Here is a 9861-nt window from a genome sequence, read left to right as displayed (position 1 = left end):
ATGCATGGCTTAATCTTTGAGACAAGCATATGACTACTGGCAGGATCAACCAGGGAGCGAGCTTCGTAAAGACTCCTCCTCCTCTCCTACTTCACCATCGTCGTCGGTTTCACTTTTGCAGATCACCGATCGACGACACTCTCTTTTCTCTCTAGTTTCTAATTTTCGAGACAAGAATTATCACACAGAGAAATATCCACGAAACTATTCTCTCCGTCGTGATACTTGAGCTCCTTCGGCAACGATCCACCAGCCTTTCACACACAATTCTTCTTCATATGAGAGTGAAGAATCACAGAACATATCCTTCCACAAAAATATTCCTGTGAACTTCCTCTCTCTCGGATCGAGCCGCCCTTTCACACAATTTCCAGAGCCAAGCATCACAGTGATATCTTGCTCGCACGTCACTACTCCTTTCTCATCTTTTACTTTCAATCAATTGGGATTGCACACCTCAACACAATTCAGATAGATCCACAATTTTTCGTGTGCACAAATATCCCACAACACATGTTCAGAAACTCGTGACACGAACAGCAAACTCATGTGATCCACAGTATTAAATCTTTGCTTTTGCGTGTCACGTAAAGATTGTAACTTCGACAAGGAGTCTCGGTTCGTTCATTTATTTGACAATTCCAACATTGGTGTCGGACCTCGACAAGCACGAATCACACACGCCGTTGGTCATCCATCGGTAAGCACGTACACCGGACCTCCGCAGAAAACTCTACGGAGCGGTATACGCTCGCGCTAAGCATCCATCGTACAGGCACGTAAACCACTCACGCTGGTCACTGACGACGAAGCGCGTATCAAGCACGCTGGGCAAAGTCGACAGAAGCGCGTAATAGTGGCATGCCGAAACATATCGAGATAGCGCGTTAAGCGTCGTGCTGGGCATAGCGAGCTGGCGCGGAATGTGCGCGCTGCACATATCGAAAATCTGACACCTCTTGATATTTAGGCTTTCCATTCTCACGTAAGCCCGGCGCCCGCCTTAAAGACGGAACGTTTCGTTCAGTTTAAATAAACTCATTCGCTCGGACAAAGAGTTGATGCTCAGTAAGTACGAGTATACACGCTAGTGCATACAAGTCACCAACGTCCAAAGGACGATTACCACATAAGGGCCATTCGGTCTTAGACACCGACCCGTGGTCATGCTGTGTAGAGAAAGATCCGGAACGTAAACCGTTCGAAGACACTCGAGATACAAGATCCCGAGGAGCGGTGGACTGCTTCTCGACCGAGATCGTAGAATAGCCACGCGCCCAGCGATGCCTCGACCGGCACGCCCGGACCGACGCTTCTCTTATAGATACCGAGTGGCCGGCCGAGAGGCCGGCGACGGCCGACCGTAGCCGCGCGGCCTTACGGTGGGAACTCGCCGCGCGTGCAGCACTCCCGGCCGGTACGCTGCCACTTAGACTCGGCAGATGAACACGTACACGTACGAGGTCGTATAAAAGTAACTTAATACTAAACTGCGGACATTATACTGCTATAATCACAAACTTTCAACATGTTTCAACCACATATTTTAAGACTATATACATACAGATATAGCAATATTGAAAATATTCTAAGTCCCCGTTCGTGTCGCTCCGGAACCGAATGTCGACGGAACGAAATGACAACGGTAGATCCTTATTCCTGGTGCTCGTGGCTCTCTAAAACCATACACTTGTTCTCCTCTGTCTCTTACCTGTGTCGAGATAATCGAGAATCATGGAGCGTTCGTGTCGCTCCGGAACCGAAAGTCGTCGGTTCGAAACGAGAACGTTAGATCCATATTCCTGATCGTTGAGGCACTCTAAAACTATTAGGCTGTTTTGCTCTCTGATGCCCGTGGACCGAGAGAACGTAGAATAACGGAGCGATCGTGTCGCTCCGGAGCCCGAGCGAAAAAATTCTAAGTCCCCGTTCGTGTCGCTCCGGAGCCCGAGCGAAAAAATTCTAAGTCCCCGTTCGTGTCGCTCCGGAACCGAATGTCGACGGAACGAAATGACAACGGTAGATCCTTATTCCTGGTGCTCGTGGCTCTCTAAAACCATACACTTGTTCTCCTCTGTCTCTTACCTGTGTCGAGATAATCGAGAATCATGGAGCGTTCGTGTCGCTCCGGAACCGAAAGTCGTCGGTTCGAAACGAGAACGTTAGATCCATATTCCTGATCGTTGAGGCACTCTAAAACTATTAGGCTGTTTTGCTCTCTGATGCCCGTGGACCGAGAGAACGTAGAATAACGGAGCGATCGTGTCGCTCCGGAGCCCGAGCGAAAAAATTCTAAGTCCCCGTTCGTGTCGCTCCGGAGCCCGAGCGAAAAAATTCTAAGTCCCCGTTCGTGTCGCTCCGGAACCGAATGTCGACGGAACGAAATGACAACGGTAGATCCTTATTCCTGGTGCTCGTGGCTCTCTAAAACCATACACTTGTTCTCCTCTGTCTCTTACCTGTGTCGAGATAATCGAGAATCATGGAGCGTTCGTGTCGCTCCGGAACCGAAAGTCGTCGGTTCGAAACGAGAACGTTAGATCCATATTCCTGATCGTTGAGGCACTCTAAAACTATTAGGCTGTTTTGCTCTCTGATGCCCGTGGACCGAGAGAACGTAGAATAACGGAGCGATCGTGTCGCTCCGGAGCCCGAGCGAAAAAATTCTAAGTCCCCGTTCGTGTCGCTCCGGAGCCCGAGCGAAAAAATTCTAAGTCCCCGTTCGTGTCGCTCCGGAACCGAATGTCGACGGAACGAAATGACAACGGTAGATCCTTATTCCTGGTGCTCGTGGCTCTCTAAAACCATACACTTGTTCTCCTCTGTCTCTTACCTGTGTCGAGATAATCGAGAATCATGGAGCGTTCGTGTCGCTCCGGAACCGAAAGTCGTCGGTTCGAAACGAGAACGTTAGATCCATATTCCTGATCGTTGAGGCACTCTAAAACTATTAGGCTGTTTTGCTCTCTGATGCCCGTGGACCGAGAGAACGTAGAATAACGGAGCGATCGTGTCGCTCCGGAGCCCGAGCGAAAAAATTCTAAGTCCCCGTTCGTGTCGCTCCGGAGCCCGAGCGAAAAAATTCTAAGTCCCCGTTCGTGTCGCTCCGGAACCGAATGTCGACGGAACGAAATGACAACGGTAGATCCTTATTCCTGGTGCTCGTGGCTCTCTAAAACCATACACTTGTTCTCCTCTGTCTCTTACCTGTGTCGAGATAATCGAGAATCATGGAGCGTTCGTGTCGCTCCGGAACCGAAAGTCGTCGGTTCGAAACGAGAACGTTAGATCCATATTCCTGATCGTTGAGGCACTCTAAAACTATTAGGCTGTTTTGCTCTCTGATGCCCGTGGACCGAGAGAACGTAGAATAACGGAGCGATCGTGTCGCTCCGGAGCCCGAGCGAAAAAATTCTAAGTCCCCGTTCGTGTCGCTCCGGAGCCCGAGCGAAAAAATTCTAAGTCCCCGTTCGTGTCGCTCCGGAACCGAATGTCGACGGAACGAAATGACAACGGTAGATCCTTATTCCTGGTGCTCGTGGCTCTCTAAAACCATACACTTGTTCTCCTCTGTCTCTTACCTGTGTCGAGATAATCGAGAATCATGGAGCGTTCGTGTCGCTCCGGAACCGAAAGTCGTCGGTTCGAAACGAGAACGTTAGATCCATATTCCTGATCGTTGAGGCACTCTAAAACTATTAGGCTGTTTTGCTCTCTGATGCCCGTGGACCGAGAGAACGTAGAATAACGGAGCGATCGTGTCGCTCCGGAGCCCGAGCGAAAAAATTCTAAGTCCCCGTTCGTGTCGCTCCGGAGCCCGAGCGAAAAAATTCTAAGTCCCCGTTCGTGTCGCTCCGGAACCGAATGTCGACGGAACGAAATGACAACGGTAGATCCTTATTCCTGGTGCTCGTGGCTCTCTAAAACCATACACTTGTTCTCCTCTGTCTCTTACCTGTGTCGAGATAATCGAGAATCATGGAGCGTTCGTGTCGCTCCGGAACCGAAAGTCGTCGGTTCGAAACGAGAACGTTAGATCCATATTCCTGATCGTTGAGGCACTCTAAAACTATTAGGCTGTTTTGCTCTCTGATGCCCGTGGACCGAGAGAACGTAGAATAACGGAGCGATCGTGTCGCTCCGGAGCCCGAGCGAAAAAATTCTAAGTCCCCGTTCGTGTCGCTCCGGAGCCCGAGCGAAAAAATTCTAAGTCCCCGTTCGTGTCGCTCCGGAACCGAATGTCGACGGAACGAAATGACAACGGTAGATCCTTATTCCTGGTGCTCGTGGCTCTCTAAAACCATACACTTGTTCTCCTCTGTCTCTTACCTGTGTCGAGATAATCGAGAATCATGGAGCGTTCGTGTCGCTCCGGAACCGAAAGTCGTCGGTTCGAAACGAGAACGTTAGATCCATATTCCTGATCGTTGAGGCACTCTAAAACTATTAGGCTGTTTTGCTCTCTGATGCCCGTGGACCGAGAGAACGTAGAATAACGGAGCGATCGTGTCGCTCCGGAGCCCGAGCGAAAAAATTCTAAGTCCCCGTTCGTGTCGCTCCGGAGCCCGAGCGAAAAAATTCTAAGTCCCCGTTCGTGTCGCTCCGGAACCGAATGTCGACGGAACGAAATGACAACGGTAGATCCTTATTCCTGGTGCTCGTGGCTCTCTAAAACCATACACTTGTTCTCCTCTGTCTCTTACCTGTGTCGAGATAATCGAGAATCATGGAGCGTTCGTGTCGCTCCGGAACCGAAAGTCGTCGGTTCGAAACGAGAACGTTAGATCCATATTCCTGATCGTTGAGGCACTCTAAAACTATTAGGCTGTTTTGCTCTCTGATGCCCGTGGACCGAGAGAACGTAGAATAACGGAGCGATCGTGTCGCTCCGGAGCCCGAGCGAAAAAATTCTAAGTCCCCGTTCGTGTCGCTCCGGAGCCCGAGCGAAAAAATTCTAAGTCCCCGTTCGTGTCGCTCCGGAACCGAATGTCGACGGAACGAAATGACAACGGTAGATCCTTATTCCTGGTGCTCGTGGCTCTCTAAAACCATACACTTGTTCTCCTCTGTCTCTTACCTGTGTCGAGATAATCGAGAATCATGGAGCGTTCGTGTCGCTCCGGAACCGAAAGTCGTCGGTTCGAAACGAGAACGTTAGATCCATATTCCTGATCGTTGAGGCACTCTAAAACTATTAGGCTGTTTTGCTCTCTGATGCCCGTGGACCGAGAGAACGTAGAATAACGGAGCGATCGTGTCGCTCCGGAGCCCGAGCGAAAAAATTCTAAGTCCCCGTTCGTGTCGCTCCGGAGCCCGAGCGAAAAAATTCTAAGTCCCCGTTCGTGTCGCTCCGGAACCGAATGTCGACGGAACGAAATGACAACGGTAGATCCTTATTCCTGGTGCTCGTGGCTCTCTAAAACCATACACTTGTTCTCCTCTGTCTCTTACCTGTGTCGAGATAATCGAGAATCATGGAGCGTTCGTGTCGCTCCGGAACCGAAAGTCGTCGGTTCGAAACGAGAACGTTAGATCCATATTCCTGATCGTTGAGGCACTCTAAAACTATTAGGCTGTTTTGCTCTCTGATGCCCGTGGACCGAGAGAACGTAGAATAACGGAGCGATCGTGTCGCTCCGGAGCCCGAGCGAAAAAATTCTAAGTCCCCGTTCGTGTCGCTCCGGAGCCCGAGCGAAAAAATTCTAAGTCCCCGTTCGTGTCGCTCCGGAACCGAATGTCGACGGAACGAAATGACAACGGTAGATCCTTATTCCTGGTGCTCGTGGCTCTCTAAAACCATACACTTGTTCTCCTCTGTCTCTTACCTGTGTCGAGATAATCGAGAATCATGGAGCGTTCGTGTCGCTCCGGAACCGAAAGTCGTCGGTTCGAAACGAGAACGTTAGATCCATATTCCTGATCGTTGAGGCACTCTAAAACTATTAGGCTGTTTTGCTCTCTGATGCCCGTGGACCGAGAGAACGTAGAATAACGGAGCGATCGTGTCGCTCCGGAGCCCGAGCGAAAAAATTCTAAGTCCCCGTTCGTGTCGCTCCGGAGCCCGAGCGAAAAAATTCTAAGTCCCCGTTCGTGTCGCTCCGGAACCGAATGTCGACGGAACGAAATGACAACGGTAGATCCTTATTCCTGGTGCTCGTGGCTCTCTAAAACCATACACTTGTTCTCCTCTGTCTCTTACCTGTGTCGAGATAATCGAGAATCATGGAGCGTTCGTGTCGCTCCGGAACCGAAAGTCGTCGGTTCGAAACGAGAACGTTAGATCCATATTCCTGATCGTTGAGGCACTCTAAAACTATTAGGCTGTTTTGCTCTCTGATGCCCGTGGACCGAGAGAACGTAGAATAACGGAGCGATCGTGTCGCTCCGGAGCCCGAGCGAAAAAATTCTAAGTCCCCGTTCGTGTCGCTCCGGAGCCCGAGCGAAAAAATTCTAAGTCCCCGTTCGTGTCGCTCCGGAACCGAATGTCGACGGAACGAAATGACAACGGTAGATCCTTATTCCTGGTGCTCGTGGCTCTCTAAAACCATACACTTGTTCTCCTCTGTCTCTTACCTGTGTCGAGATAATCGAGAATCATGGAGCGTTCGTGTCGCTCCGGAACCGAAAGTCGTCGGTTCGAAACGAGAACGTTAGATCCATATTCCTGATCGTTGAGGCACTCTAAAACTATTAGGCTGTTTTGCTCTCTGATGCCCGTGGACCGAGAGAACGTAGAATAACGGAGCGATCGTGTCGCTCCGGAGCCCGAGCGAAAAAATTCTAAGTCCCCGTTCGTGTCGCTCCGGAGCCCGAGCGAAAAAATTCTAAGTCCCCGTTCGTGTCGCTCCGGAACCGAATGTCGACGGAACGAAATGACAACGGTAGATCCTTATTCCTGGTGCCCGTGGCTCTCTAAAACCATACACTTGTTCTCCTCTGTCTCTTACCTGTGTCGAGATAATCGAGAATCATGGAGCGTTCGTGTCGCTCCGGAACCGAAAGTCGTCGGTTCGAAACGAGAACGTTAGATCCATATTCCTGATCGTTGAGGCACTCTAAAACTATTAGGCTGTTTTGCTCTCTGATGCCCGTGGACCGAGAGAACGTAGAATAACGGAGCGATCGTGTCGCTCCGGAGCCCGAGCGAAAAAATTCTAAGTCCCCGTTCGTGTCGCTCCGGAGCCCGAGCGAAAAAATTCTAAGTCCCCGTTCGTGTCGCTCCGGAACCGAATGTCGACGGAACGAAATGACAACGGTAGATCCTTATTCCTGGTGCTCGTGGCTCTCTAAAACCATACACTTGTTCTCCTCTGTCTCTTACCTGTGTCGAGATAATCGAGAATCATGGAGCGTTCGTGTCGCTCCGGAACCGAAAGTCGTCGGTTCGAAACGAGAACGTTAGATCCATATTCCTGATCGTTGAGGCACTCTAAAACTATTAGGCTGTTTTGCTCTCTGATGCCCGTGGACCGAGAGAACGTAGAATAACGGAGCGATCGTGTCGCTCCGGAGCCCGAGCGAAAAAATTCTAAGTCCCCGTTCGTGTCGCTCCGGAGCCCGAGCGAAAAAATTCTAAGTCCCCGTTCGTGTCGCTCCGGAACCGAATGTCGACGGAACGAAAGGACAACGGTAGATCCTTATTCCTGGTGCTCGTGGCTCTCTAAAACCATACACTTGTTCTCCTCTGTCTCTTACCTGTGTCGAGATAATCGAGAATCATGGAGCGTTCGTGTCGCTCCGGAACCGAAAGTCGTCGGTTCGAAACGAGAACGTTAGATCCATATTCCTGATCGTTGAGGCACTCTAAAACTATTAGGCTGTTTTGCTCTCTGATGCCCGTGGACCGAGAGAACGTAGAATAACGGAGCGATCGTGTCGCTCCGGAGCCCGAGCGAAAAAATTCTAAGTCCCCGTTCGTGTCGCTCCGGAACCGAATGTCGACGGAACGAAATGACAACGGTAGATCCTTATTCCTGGTGCTCGTGGCTCTCTAAAACCATACACTTGTTCTCCTCTGTCTCTTACCTGTGTCGAGATAATCGAGAATCATGGAGCGTTCGTGTCGCTCCGGAACCGAAAGTCGTCGGTTCGAAACGAGAACGTTAGATCCATATTCCTGATCGTTGAGGCACTCTAAAACTATTAGGCTGTTTTGCTCTCTGATGCCCGTGGACCGAGAGAACGTAGAATAACGGAGCGATCGTGTCGCTCCGGAGCCCGAGCGAAAAAATTCTAAGTCCCCGTTCGTGTCGCTCCGGAGCCCGAGCGAAAAAATTCTAAGTCCCCGTTCGTGTCGCTCCGGAACCGAATGTCGACGGAACGAAATGACAACGGTAGATCCTTATTCCTGGTGCTCGTGGCTCTCTAAAGCCATACACTTGTTCTCCTCTGTCTCTTACCTGTGTCGAGATAATCGAGAATCATGGAGCGTTCGTGTCGCTCCGGAACCGAAAGTCGTCGGTTCGAAACGAGAACGTTAGATCCATATTCCTGATCGTTGAGGCACTCTAAAACTATTAGGCTGTTTTGCTCTCTGATGCCCGTGGACCGAGAGAACGTAGAATAACGGAGCGATCGTGTCGCTCCGGAGCCCGAGCGAAAAAATTCTAAGTCCCCGTTCGTGTCGCTCCGGAACCGAATGTCGACGGAACGAAATGACAACGGTAGATCCTTATTCCTGGTGCTCGTGGCTCTCTAAAACCATACACTTGTTCTCCTCTGTCTCTTACCTGTGTCGAGATAATCGAGAATCATGGAGCGTTCGTGTCGCTCCGGAACCGAAAGTCGTCGGTTCGAAACGAGAACGTTAGATCCATATTCCTGATCGTTGAGGCACTCTAAAACTATTAGGCTGTTTTGCTCTCTGATGCCCGTGGACCGAGAGAACGTAGAATAACGGAGCGATCGTGTCGCTCCGGAGCCCGAGCGAAAAAATTCTAAGTCCCCGTTCGTGTCGCTCCGGAGCCCGAGCGAAAAAATTCTAAGTCCCCGTTCGTGTCGCTCCGGAACCGAATGTCGACGGAACGAAAGGACAACGGTAGATCCTTATTCCTGGTGCTCGTGGCTCTCTAAAACCATACACTTGTTCTCCTCTGTCTCTTACCTGTGTCGAGATAATCGAGAATCATGGAGCGTTCGTGTCGCTCCGGAACCGAAAGTCGTCGGTTCGAAACGAGAACGTTAGATCCATATTCCTGATCGTTGAGGCACTCTAAAACTATTAGGCTGTTTTGCTCTCTGATGCCGGTGGACCGAGAGAACGTAGAATAACGGAGCGATCGTGTCGCTCCGGAGCCCGAGCGAAAAAATTCTAAGTCCCCGTTCGTGTCGCTCCGGAGCCCGAGCGAAAAAATTCTAAGTCCCCGTTCGTGTCGCTCCGGAACCGAATGTTGACGGAACGAAAGGACAACGGTAGATCCTTATTCCTGGTGCTCGTGGCTCTCTAAAACCATACACTTGTTCTCCTCTGTCTCTTACCTGTGTCGAGATGATCGAGAATCATGGAGCGTTCGTGTCGCTCCGGAACCGAAAGTCGTCGGTTCGAAACGAGAACGTTAGATCCATATTCCTGATCGTTGAGGCACTCTAAAACTATTAGGCTGTTTTGCTCTCTGATGCCCGTGGACCGAGAGAACGTAGAATAACGGAGCGATCGTGTCGCTCCGGAGCCCGAGCGAAAAAATTCTAAGTCCCCGTTCGTGTCGCTCCGGAACCGAATGTCGACGGAACGAAATGACAACGGTAGATCCTTATTCCTGGTGCTCGTGGCTCTCTAAAACCATACACTTGTTCTCCTCTGTCTCTTACCTGTGTCGAGATAATCGAGAATCATGGAGCGTTCGTGTCGCTCCGGAACCGAAA

The 9861-nt window shown here is 50.6% G+C and overlaps 1 non-coding gene across 1 annotated transcript in view; it reads right to left on the bottom strand.

Annotated features, from left to right (window-relative positions):
• LOC143187958 (small subunit ribosomal RNA) overlaps positions 1-56 on the bottom strand; it is a 1921-nt gene extending 1865 nt beyond the window's left edge. Inside the window, exon 1 of the ribosomal RNA XR_013003396.1 lies at positions 1-56. This exon is cut by the window's left edge and continues 1865 nt beyond it. This is a non-coding gene — a ribosomal RNA (small subunit ribosomal RNA).
• Positions 57-9861: the final 9805 nt, after the last annotated feature.

Source organism: Calliopsis andreniformis, unplaced genomic scaffold (assembly GCF_051401765.1).
Source record: "Calliopsis andreniformis isolate RMS-2024a unplaced genomic scaffold, iyCalAndr_principal scaffold0424, whole genome shotgun sequence".
Taxonomy (NCBI): domain Eukaryota; kingdom Metazoa; phylum Arthropoda; class Insecta; order Hymenoptera; family Andrenidae; genus Calliopsis; species Calliopsis andreniformis.
The sequence above is the reverse complement of the archived record's forward strand: the minus strand, read 5'-3'. Positions and strand labels throughout refer to the sequence as shown.